The sequence below is a fragment of the Humulus lupulus genome, chromosome 9 (genome assembly GCF_963169125.1).
Source record: "Humulus lupulus chromosome 9, drHumLupu1.1, whole genome shotgun sequence".
In the NCBI taxonomy this organism is placed as follows: Eukaryota; Viridiplantae; Streptophyta; class Magnoliopsida; order Rosales; family Cannabaceae; genus Humulus; species Humulus lupulus.
In genome coordinates, this window is record NC_084801.1 from 99,856,033 (window position 1) to 99,868,302 (window position 12,270).

The window sequence follows — 12,270 nt, forward strand, 5'->3', positions numbered from 1 at the left end:
ATATATTTGGGGAAATATTTGGGTTTAGTGGATTAGTGGAATAAATTTGGAGATAGTGGTGAAATTTGTGGCTTAGTAGAAATTATAGGCAAATGACATTTTTGCTCTTGTGATGCTTTGAGAAGAGAATTATGGGGAAGGGTATAAGAGTCATTTGGCCATAGAAATAGATAAAATTCAGCGAAGAAATTGGAACTCAACTGATTAACACTAGAAGGCTCTCACCTCAACATAGCTTATCCAAGTGAAGTAGCCAATCCTTCAAGCCTTCTTAGGAATTTCTAGTAGATGCTTGTGATTGATTGAAGATAGGAGCAGCTAAAGTGGCCAACTATAGGCTGGGATTTTCGAAATCAGATGAGGTATGGATTCTTCCCCTGTTCTTTATTTTCTTTATGGTGCTCTTGAAGAAATTATTGATTTTGAGCTTAATTTCGAATTCAAGGGTTCTAAGGATGTTTGTATATATTTTTTGATGGTGGAAATCAGTTGAGAGTTGTTGTTTTGGCTTTAATTCTAACTGGAAGTAAGTAATTGTTGTGATTGATTGGGATTTTCAAAGTTTAAGACTCAAAGGTTCAATTTGATATTTTAATGTGTTGTGGTGTGTTTTAGGGTATTTGGCTATGGTATATGGGTTATGTTGATGAATTGTTGTGTAAAACTGGCTGGAAATTCTTTTTTGGATTAGGTTTGGAACTGAGAAATCGCAGGGGAAAACACCAATTCTGGGTTCTTCGCAGTGGCGTTGCGGCGCCTGTGGGTGACTGCCGCGATGCATATGCAGTTCCTTGAGAGCAGGGTTTGCTCTCTGACTTATGTGGCGCCACAACCCTTAAGGAGGGCATCGCGACGTTAATGCCTTTTTAGGGTACAATTTTTTCAGGTTTTGGGAATTAGGCTTAGGGCTTAGGGGTTCTAATTTGGGGACCCACTTGGGGGCTCGGGGGATGATTTCATTACCCGGTTGATTGGAATTGGAGGTCCCGAGAGCTAGGGTTTAGTTTTGGAACCTGTGATTTGAACTTAGTCCCTAATAAGAGTACCATTTATGTTGTGATTAAGATTTCTGTGAGGTTTAGGAAAAGGATCACACTCGTGGTTGCTTTGTCTTCAGCACATGACTTGAGGTAAGAAAACTGGCATATGCACATAGAGCAGGTTGTTTGCTATGTATATTAGCATTGATTTATTTAAGGATGATCGATATAATCTATATTCAGCAATCATGTGTAACATGGGCCTGTCAAAAATCGTGCGTAACGTGGGTCGTGAAGGCAGGGTAAAGTTGAGGGTGCGGTCCCCACTTGCCCGACATGGACCGTAAGCTTGGTGCCAGAATGCGAACCTTACTCAATTCGGCCTTTCGCAAGGCTATTTTGCTGGGTCGTGTAAATTTTTCATGTGTTTGAAATAAACATATTTGTAAATTGTGAAACGTTTTTATGATTTATATGACTGGAATGAATGCATTTATTATCAGTGAAACATGTTGTTTATTGATTATTACTAATTGGATATTCCTTATGCCATGTGGGGTTTTCTTGCTGGTCCTTAGCTCACATATGCTCTATGGTGCAGGTAATGGCAAGCTATGGTAGACCAGCCATGAGTTGGAGGGCTCTAGAGCGGCGCGTACATATTCGGCCGGCTTGGCCGCCATGGTTGAGTTATTTTGAGGGAGTTAGGTTATGAGTCTGATATTGCCGCTTAGGCCGGCTTCTTTTGTAACTTTGATTGTAACTGTTTTTCATTTAAAACTCGTTTTGGGATCCCATGTAATTATTTAAATTTTATATTTTTGACCAAGATTTCTAATACCTAAACTTTTGATTAGCTTTAATTACACTTTTGAGTCCAAATGACTCAATTAATGAGTTAAGCACTACTTTAAACACACAGTGTAACGACTCCGGATTTGTAGGGCGTTATAGATTTGAGAAAGATGATGCAAACCCTAGTGTTAGAACGCAATTCTTCAACTTTGATGATGCTTCGAAACCCTTGTTGAATCCACCACTTTGAACTTCTTCTTCAATGAAAAACACAACCAAAGACTTATACACGACTTGTATCATTGTCCTAATTCTCTATTTCCTATCCACCATTGATGCTTAAGGCTTTTTCAAAGAAGAAATGGGAATTGGGATTGAACAAGCCTTAAAATCACAGAGTCATGCACTTTCTTTATGAGTTTCTTGAAGAAAACTAGAGATTCTTGAAAGCTAGAGAGAGAGAGAGAGGTTAGAGAGATATTTGAGAGAGTGATCAAGTCTTCCAAAACTCTAAGAGGATCCTTTTATAGTGTAGGCGCTGTCATTAGGCCTAACCAATAGGATTAAAGCTAAAGAACTCGTCATTTGGAGCTTAAAACACATGTCTGTACGGACACGTCAGGCGACGCCTGAATGTAGGTGATGTGTCGCCTACTAGAAGGCGATGCATCGCTTGTTGGGGCTTTTGGGAACCTTCACATTTGGGCGATGCAACGCCTCCAAGAGGCGACACATCGCCACCCCACTGACTTGTGACCCCTCCAACGGGTCTAAAATTTCTCCAAATGCTACCAAACTTTTTGGGGATCCTTTGTAATAACCAAGGTTATTATTTTTCTCCTTAATTATGACTATATGTTAGTTATTATAGTTTATAGTTAGTTGAGTGGTGGAAATTAAAAGATTGCTTTAAGTTTGAAATATTTATTTTAAGGATATGATTTTATGATTTAGAAAATAATTATAATTTGGATAGTTATAATTATTTTAGTTACTATTTATGAGGTTTTAGCATATGATTTAAATTGGTGTATAGTTTTTAATTAAATTAGAATATAGTTTTAATGTACATTATTTTGGTGATCTAAGGATTTTACATGCGACATTAAATTATCCCATTTATTTAAAAATATAAGGTGTGGTCGAATTTCCCTATAGTTTATTAGGTGGAATTTTTGTGAATTTATTTATTAAGTATAAGAGTTATTTTGAAAAGCTAAATTGAAGAGCATAAATAGTCATAGGCGTGTGGCACAATTCTAGGCTAGGTTTTGACTCATTTTTGAACTTAAAGAACTAGGTGTCACTCCAAGCTTGCAAAAAGGAAATCAAGTGGATAAGTTGATGATAGCTGAAATTATTTGAATTAATTTTTAAATTTTAAAGTCTTAGGTGTAGGCATAAGCTTGAGTTTTGGAGGAGATATTGGAAATTTTGACTATTTTGGTTACATGTGAGTGTGTGTGTCATCAAATGAGTGTTTTTAGCATTTTAAATAAGTAAAATAAAGGGCTGGAAGAAACCTATTATTGGGGAAAGGATTTGAATTTTAAAAATAAGTTGAATGATGGTAGAGAGGTTTAAGGAAGGAGGTTGGGGTTTAGAGCCTATAAATAGAGCCTTTCACCATGCACTTTTTCACACAATCAAAACTTCCAAATGCTCATCATTTTTTAAATCTATAGTCCCAAAAGCTCTCATATTTTGCTCCATAAACACACCCCATAGCCGAAATCACTATATCCTTAATCGTGCTCGGGAATTTTTCTTCTTCTTCTTCTATTTGCTTAATTAGCCACAAACACTTGAGCCAATATCAACCACACATAGCCAAAACCCTAAACCCTTGTCAAACACCTTATAGCCGAATTAGTCGAAACATTGAAGCTCTTGGTGTTGTGTTGAAGATAGGCATTATAGAAGGCTCAGGATTTCGATCTGTTGGTTTTAGGTTAAAGGTATGACTTTTATAAGGTTTAGAATTTTGGAAGTTTAGTTTTATTGTAAGTCTCTAATCTTAAATATTTTATGTTATATGTAAGGATTTGGGTGATTTTCTATAGCAAAGCAATCTCTCTTTTTCCTCTCATTTTCACACTCAAGGTAAGGAAAATTAGGTAGTTTAGTTATGACCTAGTTTTGTGATGTGTATGACCCTAACATTTCAGGTACGTTAAGAAGATAAGTGTGGCTGGACTTAAGGTGTTCAGAAATGTATGACAGACTTAAGTTGATGTCCGGTAGGCTTGATTGCCAAAATTTTATGACAGACCTAAGTTGATGTCTGGTGTATGACACACTTATGTCCGGGGCTTAATTGCCATCCCTGTATAAGCACTTATCTTTTTCTTATACCTGTCTTGTTATTATGACCTATGATTATGACCTATTATGACCTATGATTATGACCATTTATGACTTATGATTATGATCTCTGTTATGACCTAGGATATATTATGATCTTGTATGATTAATAACTTAGCATTGTTATGATCACTTGTATGAACTTATGGTAAGATTGTTATGACTATATGATTATATGGTTGCTTGTTTGTATTTTCCTTACCATGCTTAGAAGCTCACTTCTTATGATGTTGTTGTGCAGACAATTGAGGATAGAAAAGCCGGTGGCGAGTGGGACTTAAGTGTTGGGGTTTTATGCCCTATTTAACACCCAATTTCTTTGTAATCTCATTTATTATCAATAAAAGAATAAAAATAATTTGTTGACTTGGTCAATCACTTTGCTCACATGTTTTATTTTCATGATTATTTGTTTAATATAAACTTCTATTAAATCTCGAGCATGTAGCTAATCGTATTTATAGTGACGTAATCACAGTGGAATATAAATATGATTATATGTTCAAAATTAGTCATAAGATTAGTCAGTGCACAAGATTTACACTGACTTGCCAATCTACGAAATGTTTTGTTTACACATCACAATGTTATGCTCTTTCCAGAACATTAGCAAAGTAGATAAGATCAGATGTATTTGTTACATCGGACTGGACCGATAATGACAGTAGAATGGTTAGCATTCTAACTGATTGTATTATTTGAGTTCTTTGACTTGTTCGTTACCAGCTTACCCTACGGACTAGCCCATACTTACATCTAGGGAGCTCGGTAGTATAATTGAGTGGGAGTGTTATTCATAGATATGAACATTTATAGCTTCGGATGAAGAAGTAAAACGATGGTTTTCTTTTAGTTTGGTTCGAGGTGCTAAATGATAGAGATCTCATGTCAGTAATTAATATTTAATTTACTAAAATATCATTTACAAGAAACTAAGTGTTTTAAGGATAAACTACAATGAGAGGAAAAACAGTATTTTAATCCCATCCCATTGTAGACTTTCTATAGAGGATTGAGTGATAATTATGGTTGTAACAATGGATAACTAGTAACGCATATATATTGGTTATAGAGTGTTCTATGAATTCAAGAGTGCAATTCTGAGTCTTTAGTGGAGTCACGAGGAATTAATAAGTGAGTAAATTTATTTGTTAGATTTATAATAACTTATTGGAGCTTGATTTCATAGGCCCATGGTCCCCACTGTACCTTGGATAAAATTATATAGATAGTCTCAATTAATTAATTTAATTATCAAATTAGAATTATCAAAGTTGACCATGTCAATTTTGGATAGTTTCACAGAGTTATACAATTTAGAGAAGAAAAGAAAAATTATGGCAGATTTATTAATTAAGATAAATTTGTATCTAAATTAATAAATAAGTTTAAATCAAGGTTCAAATTATAAATAATTAATCTAATAAATTATTTAATTAAATTAATCAATAGAAAATAATACAGGTCTTGTTTTTAAGTCCAACATGCTTATAATTAAATAGGAAATTTCACAGGTCTAAAGTCCATGAGAATTTCGACCTAGGGCTGTTAATTGGCTATTATTTTATTAATTTTTTAATTAAATAAATGAACTAATTGAGCATATAAAAGGAATGCTAAGTGAGAGTTGAAATTAGATTTTTGAATCACAAGTTTCTAATAGGTTTTAGATTCTCTCTACTGCATTCGTCCATTTCTAAGCCTCATTGTTCTTTTCTCTTCTTCTCTTTGTATCTATCTCATGTGTTGAGAATTTCCCACCCTCTAAGTGATTCTAAGGATACTTTGGAAGACTGTGAAGAAAATTGAAGAACAGTTTAGTTTCTTGGTAATACTCTGCGACAAAAAGGATACAAGAGTTAGAGAAACTATAGGAATGACTCTATCATTCCGCTGCGTATAATGTAAGTGTTCTTATCATTATTTCTGTTTGAATTCAAATTTAGAAACATGTTCTTGGTTATCTTATATTAATTTTTTTAATATATGATTTACATGAAAATAAACAAGATCCTGTATAAGTTTTCCCAACAACTGGCCTCAGAGCCTTTGGTAATCTTTACTTTCATGCATGAACATGTTAAAAAAATTGAATTAGATGATGTGTTGAGTAATTGGATGGATTTCATGATTTTATGAAGCATATTGAATTCTATGCGATTGTTTGCAATTTTAGGTTATTTTGTTGTGTTTTCTATGACATTAATTTTTATATATGTTTTATTTTGTGTAAAACATGTTAAAAATTAATTAGAAAATGGTTTTAGTTTGAAAAATTGCACAAACATTTTTTTGAATTTTTTTTTTTGCCTGACTGCTCCACACACGTGCACCCCCCTGCGCGTGCACCATCGCGCGTCACCCCTCCCCGCACGCGGCGAACATCACGGCAGCCAGCCCAGTCACCCGCGCGATGAACAGTACCCGTCATCCAATTTTTTTTATTTATTTTTTAAATAAAAAATATGAAATTTATTATTTATAGCAAAGCCAAAAATATCAAATTTATTTTTGAATTTAAAAATGTTTTTTTTAAATAAGATATTTTTGTTGTTTAAGATTTAAATAATTAGATATTTTCTACAAAGATTCAAATTCAAACTTTAAAATAGGCTAAAAATTTTATTTTAAATATTTTAAAATATTAGAATTAAGATATCATATATTTAAGATATTTTTATTTTAAATAATTGATATTTTTATTAAATCTTTATTTGAAAATATTAATATCTATTTATTCTATAGTTTTTGTTGACGCGGTTCTTCGCCAACAGGAAATTAAGAAAAGAAGAGAAAGGGATTAGTGCTTATGTTGAACCAAAATAGATGAATGATCTTAGGAAATGAGTTGGTGACACAATAATGCGTTTTTTAAGTGGTTCAAAGGTTAAAATCCTTCTACTCCACTAGTCAGTATTATTGATATATACTGGGTATTTGATTACAGGGTATTTCTTACAATCGAGAATCCAACCTCTATTAACTCCCAGGGTCTCCATATTTATAGGAGAAGGCACCTGAGAGTTGGTAAGAAGGTCATCCCGTGACCTTCTTACCTATCATATCAACTCTGTGACATTCATGATTAATTCCTAAACCTGATACATAAGTTTGGTCAAATCAATAGGTAAGGGGATAATGGGCCGCACGGCCCAACCCAGTCGTGGGTGTCTGAATGCGCACATTCACGCTGCGTGTCCGAGAAGTCAGGGATATATCAGAAACGTGATGTCTGATATATGCACGTTTACCTTGCGTGGTTGAATTTATAAAGGGTCATAGCCTCTGACTCTAGCTCGTACCACGAGCTGGATACTTATCTCGACCTTCGGCCTTCAGAGCCCGGACTCAGTCCTTAAGCAACCAGAGGCGAACCCTTAGGTTACCTCGAGCTAAGGAGGTATGATCTTATGATGGCAGCTCCGGTTTTGGGGATGTCCATGAGATAATCATGACTAGGCCATAGCTCAGCTTGCTAATCAACCCGTGGGAGAATCAGGGCGTACATCTGCCCCCCAAGCCCCTGCTCGTGGCATACGACGTCGTATAAGGCCACAGTTGGGGATTTTAGGCTTCCCTATGAACTCTTCACATTCCACATTTTACGCAGGCGCCTGATACATGGAACATCGTGGTTGGTGACGGTACGTCTTCCGAGAACCGCATTTAATGGCCTAGCCTATGCTCAGCCGTCGTTTCGTATTTCGAGTGGAGGGCCTTGGATCCCACATCAGGGCCATCCAATGGCCCTTTTTACATGACCGTTCGCGTATATAAGAGGGGTGGCCACCCTACGCATGGGCCACCCTTTCATTTGAAATGTCTCAGAAACTCTCTCCTTCTTCTCTCTTCATCTCAGAAGAAAAAACCCTCTTCTTTCCGACTGCCATTTTCAGCGTTCAAGAAGCTCAGGCGTAAGGACTCCTTCAAAGCTTTGGAAACAAACACTCCGACGAAGCTCCCACCTAGGCGACACCTTCATTCACCTCCCAGCCAAACACTCTGTAAGTCTCCTGACTGTGCATGTTTTGAAAATATTTTTCACTGTAGCTTAGGTAAATATTTACTGTAGCCGCATGCAAGGGTTTACTGGTTTTTGTGGGTATGAAGGGTGAAAGCCTTTTAGGTTAGGGTATTTTTGCTGTAGGAAATCGTTTAGGAGTATGGTTTACAGGATGCATTTTCTGGGGAAAATTTCTGGGTAGGAGTTTTGGAATTTTGGGTGCAAAACCGGGTAGCTTAGGGGACACGCTTCACAGGAGGTTTTGCCCTCTTTGCCTAATGAAACTTTCCTTCCAAGGAAAATTCTATCCTGACCCTCCTGACACACGAATTTCGAGTAATCTGGGATTTGTTGGGAGCACAGGCGCGTGTTCATAGAACTGCGTGGCCTCACTCTCCACGGGCTGGGCTTACCTCAGCTCGTGCAAAGAACACTTTGATTCTTCCTCATGCTTAGGTCGCCTTTTCTGAAATCTTTTCTTTTGTTCGCTAGGCGACCAGTTGGCACCGAAGAGGAACGCTCCAAAGAAGACCGTCGGCAGCTCGGCCTCCCAGCAAGACAAAGGAAAGGCGGTGATCCCAGAATCCCCGATCCCCAACTTTGGGCCGGCAGTGGAGTAGGAGCTCGAGGTGGCTCCTGACGCGTTCTTTGAGGCGGAGAGGATCGTCTCAAAGATTACCGACCAGACGAAGATCAACAAGCTATTCCTCTCCCACAACATCGGGCTGGGGAGAGTGTCAGTGATTGCCCGACCTCTCGCGAAAGGCGAACGGAGCTGCGCGCCGCTCGATGAGGAATTCGCGGCCTGGAGCGGCGAGCATTTTAAGGCGAGGGCCTTCCTCCCGTTGGATCAGTATTTCGCTGACTTCCTTAACTTCATGAGGTTGGCCCCATTTCAGCTCCCCCCAACTCCTATCAGTTGTTGGCGGGGTTGAGATACTTATTTTTGAAGCACGAGTGGGAGGTCCCCACTCCTGCGGATATTTTGTACTTTTTCTGCCTCAAGGCCAGCCCGGATCAGCGGGGGCGAGGCGACGGGTTTTACTTCTTAACCCGATTCCCCAACACGGCTGCGGTCATCGAGCTGCCCAGCCACCCCAACGACTTCAAGGATCAATTCTTTATGTCGACGGGGTTCAGGAACTGCAAGCTCCACTATAACGCCCTACTTCCTTAGAGCCGTTACTAAGTGAGTTTTCAAGACAAAACAGTGTGCAATGAACTCGCTAACCGAGGTTTTGAAACAAAAGTGTGACTAATTAAAAGATAAGGCTGTAATCTTTGAAAATGCGTCGTTTCATCAAAACTTTTATTATTAAACAGTTGGGATCCCAAAATAGGTTTGAAAACTAATTACATCTTGAAATAAGGTTACAGTTGAGAAATTATAAAATTATAGATTATTACAGCCATTTTCGAATAAACCCCCAACCAAAGCAGTCGGGCAGGCCAAACATGTACGCGTCGCTTCACGCTCTCCGTACTCATGGTTGGTTGACTCAGTCCTTGCAACTACCTGCCACACGGAGCACCCGTGAGCCGAAGCCCAGCAAGAAAACCCAAATAACACATAACATATGCAAATCAAATAGCTGTCATAATTCACTGACACATAGGAAAAACCATCATAATAAACAAGTACGGCCATGCCGCCCCCAAGGCCTTACCAAAGCCTGGAGTTTCGGTTCTCACCGCGAGGATAACTCATGTATCCCTTGGGTCCCACCCTGAATATAAGCATCCCATGTGCTGTGTGTTACTTTCGGCCCCACGGCCGCCCCGGCCTACGCCGTACTCGGCCCTTGCCGTTCAATTCATCATAATCACACATATAGTACATTCAAAATAAAAATTCACACACATCACAGTCCATTTAAGGTTAAGCATTTGCACGTAATACAATCCGGGGCCACGCCCTACAATCACACAGTGGGGCCATGCCCTAATCTCGGGTGTTACGGTTTTCTTACCTGTATTCCGAGCCTCCTGATGCACTAAAGCTGCGAGCACGGTCCCCTAGCACGAGCCTCACCAATAGCCTAGTCACAACACACATAAAACACATTTCAATACTAACCAAGCCCAAGACCACTTCCCGGGACCAATCCCGCACTCCCGGGACCTCCAAATCCATAAAACAAAGTATTGGAACCATCCCCCGAGTCCCCGGGAAAAAGCCCTAAAAAATAAGTCTTTGGGCTGCCAAAATGGCCTAGGGCCGCGGCACACCCCTCAAGGGCCGCGGCGCCCAGTGTGGCGTGCTGCCCCTTTGGCACACCCACATGGGGTCATTTTGTAATGAGCATGCCTTGGTGCTTGATCATTAGTCAAGTCTTGCACCAAGCAACCTCATGGGATAGGGTAGTGGCAGTTTTGTAATATTGCATATGTCTCCTATAACGACCCAAAATCGCTAATAAGGCTTAAGGGCCTTGATTAGCGTGCCAGGAGGGCATGATGGGATTTATGTGTGACTTTGATGAGTTAAATGCATGATTATGATTTAAAGCATGTTATATGACTATTTATTTATCTGAGATGCATGACTATGTATATTAGTATGCATGTAGGCCCGGATCGTGTTAGAAGGGCATAATTGTAATTTTAGCCCGCTGAGGGCATATATGTGATAATTTTATTCTGTGAATTGTACCACGTGAGTGTGGTGTTATTATTGTGATGCACGTGCTGAGACGGTCCTAGAGAGCTAGTTTACTCAAAAGTCACAACGGGATTTTATACCCGGCTCGGGAGGAGCCTAGGGGTACCTTGGGAATTTTATGGTTAAGTTGAGATTTAGCGGGTAATGGTTATTGGAGATTTAGTAACCTGGGTAACCATTAGTTACTGCTGAGAGTAACAAGTTCTAGATAGAAAATGGTAGAAATGAAATATTAGTGAAAGACTAGAGTACCCTTGAGGGCTTAGTTGGGAAAGGATCATTTGGAGGGGTAGCATGGTCATTTGGCAAGGGGTTTAGACAAGTTTCAGCTGGGATTATAGGGTACACGGTTTGGGCATTTGGTTTATTTGATGGCTTTGTTAAAAATAAAGAGAAGGAAAGTTAGGGTAATGAGAAGAAGAAGAAGAGAAAAATGGGCTGAAGTGGGAGTTTAGGAGGAGATCAAGGAGGCTTTTGGGTGAATTCTTCATTCAAGGTAAGGATTTTATATACATTTAAGACTTGGTTTCTGTTTTGATTTGAGAAATAAAAAGTTTGAGTTATGTTTTTAAAGTTTTGGGTGGAGTTGCTGAAATTAGGAATCAATGGGTGGATCTTTGGGTGTGATGGTGTTTTGGTCTTGATATGGGTGTTTAGATGGTCCATTTGAGGTTTTGATTTGATTTTGGGGTTGAGGTATTTGTTTGGGGTGATTTGGAGAGGTTGAGGCTCGGGAAAAACGCATGGGAAAACCCAGAAATCTGGGTTCGCGTATGAGCGCCGCGGCCCTGTTCTTGGGCGCCGCGGCGCGAGGTTGCATCAGGAGAGGGGTAGGTTGCTGGGCGCCGCGGCCCTTGAGGGGAGTGCTGCGGCCCTAGGCCATTTTGGCAGGCAAAATTCTGGTTTTTAGGGCTTTTGCCCGGGGACTCGGGGGATGGTTCCGGTGTATTGTTTTAGGGAATTAGAGGTCCCGAGAGTGCGGGATTGGTCCCGGGAAGTGGTTATGAATTGATTAGTATTAAAGGATGTTTTTTGTGTGTTGTGACTAGGCTATTGGAGAGGCTCGTGCTAGAGGACCGTGCTCGCGGCTTGAGTGCATCAGGAGGCTCGGAATACAGGTAAGAAAACCGTAACACCCGAGAATAGGGCATGGCCCCACTGTGTGATTGCAGGGCATGGCCCCAGATTGTATTATGTGCAAATGTTTAACCTTAAATGAATCATGATGTGTGTGAATGATTATTTCGAATGTACTATATGTGTGATTATACTGAAATGAACGGCAAGGGCCGAGAGCGGCGTAGGCCGGGTGCGGCAGCGGGGCCGAAAGTAACACTCAGCACATGGGATGCTTATATTCAGGGTGGGACCCAAGGCACATGGGATGCTTATATTTAGGGTGGGACCCAAGGGATACATGAGTTATCCTCGCGGTGAGAACCGAAACCCCAGGCTTTGGTAAGGCC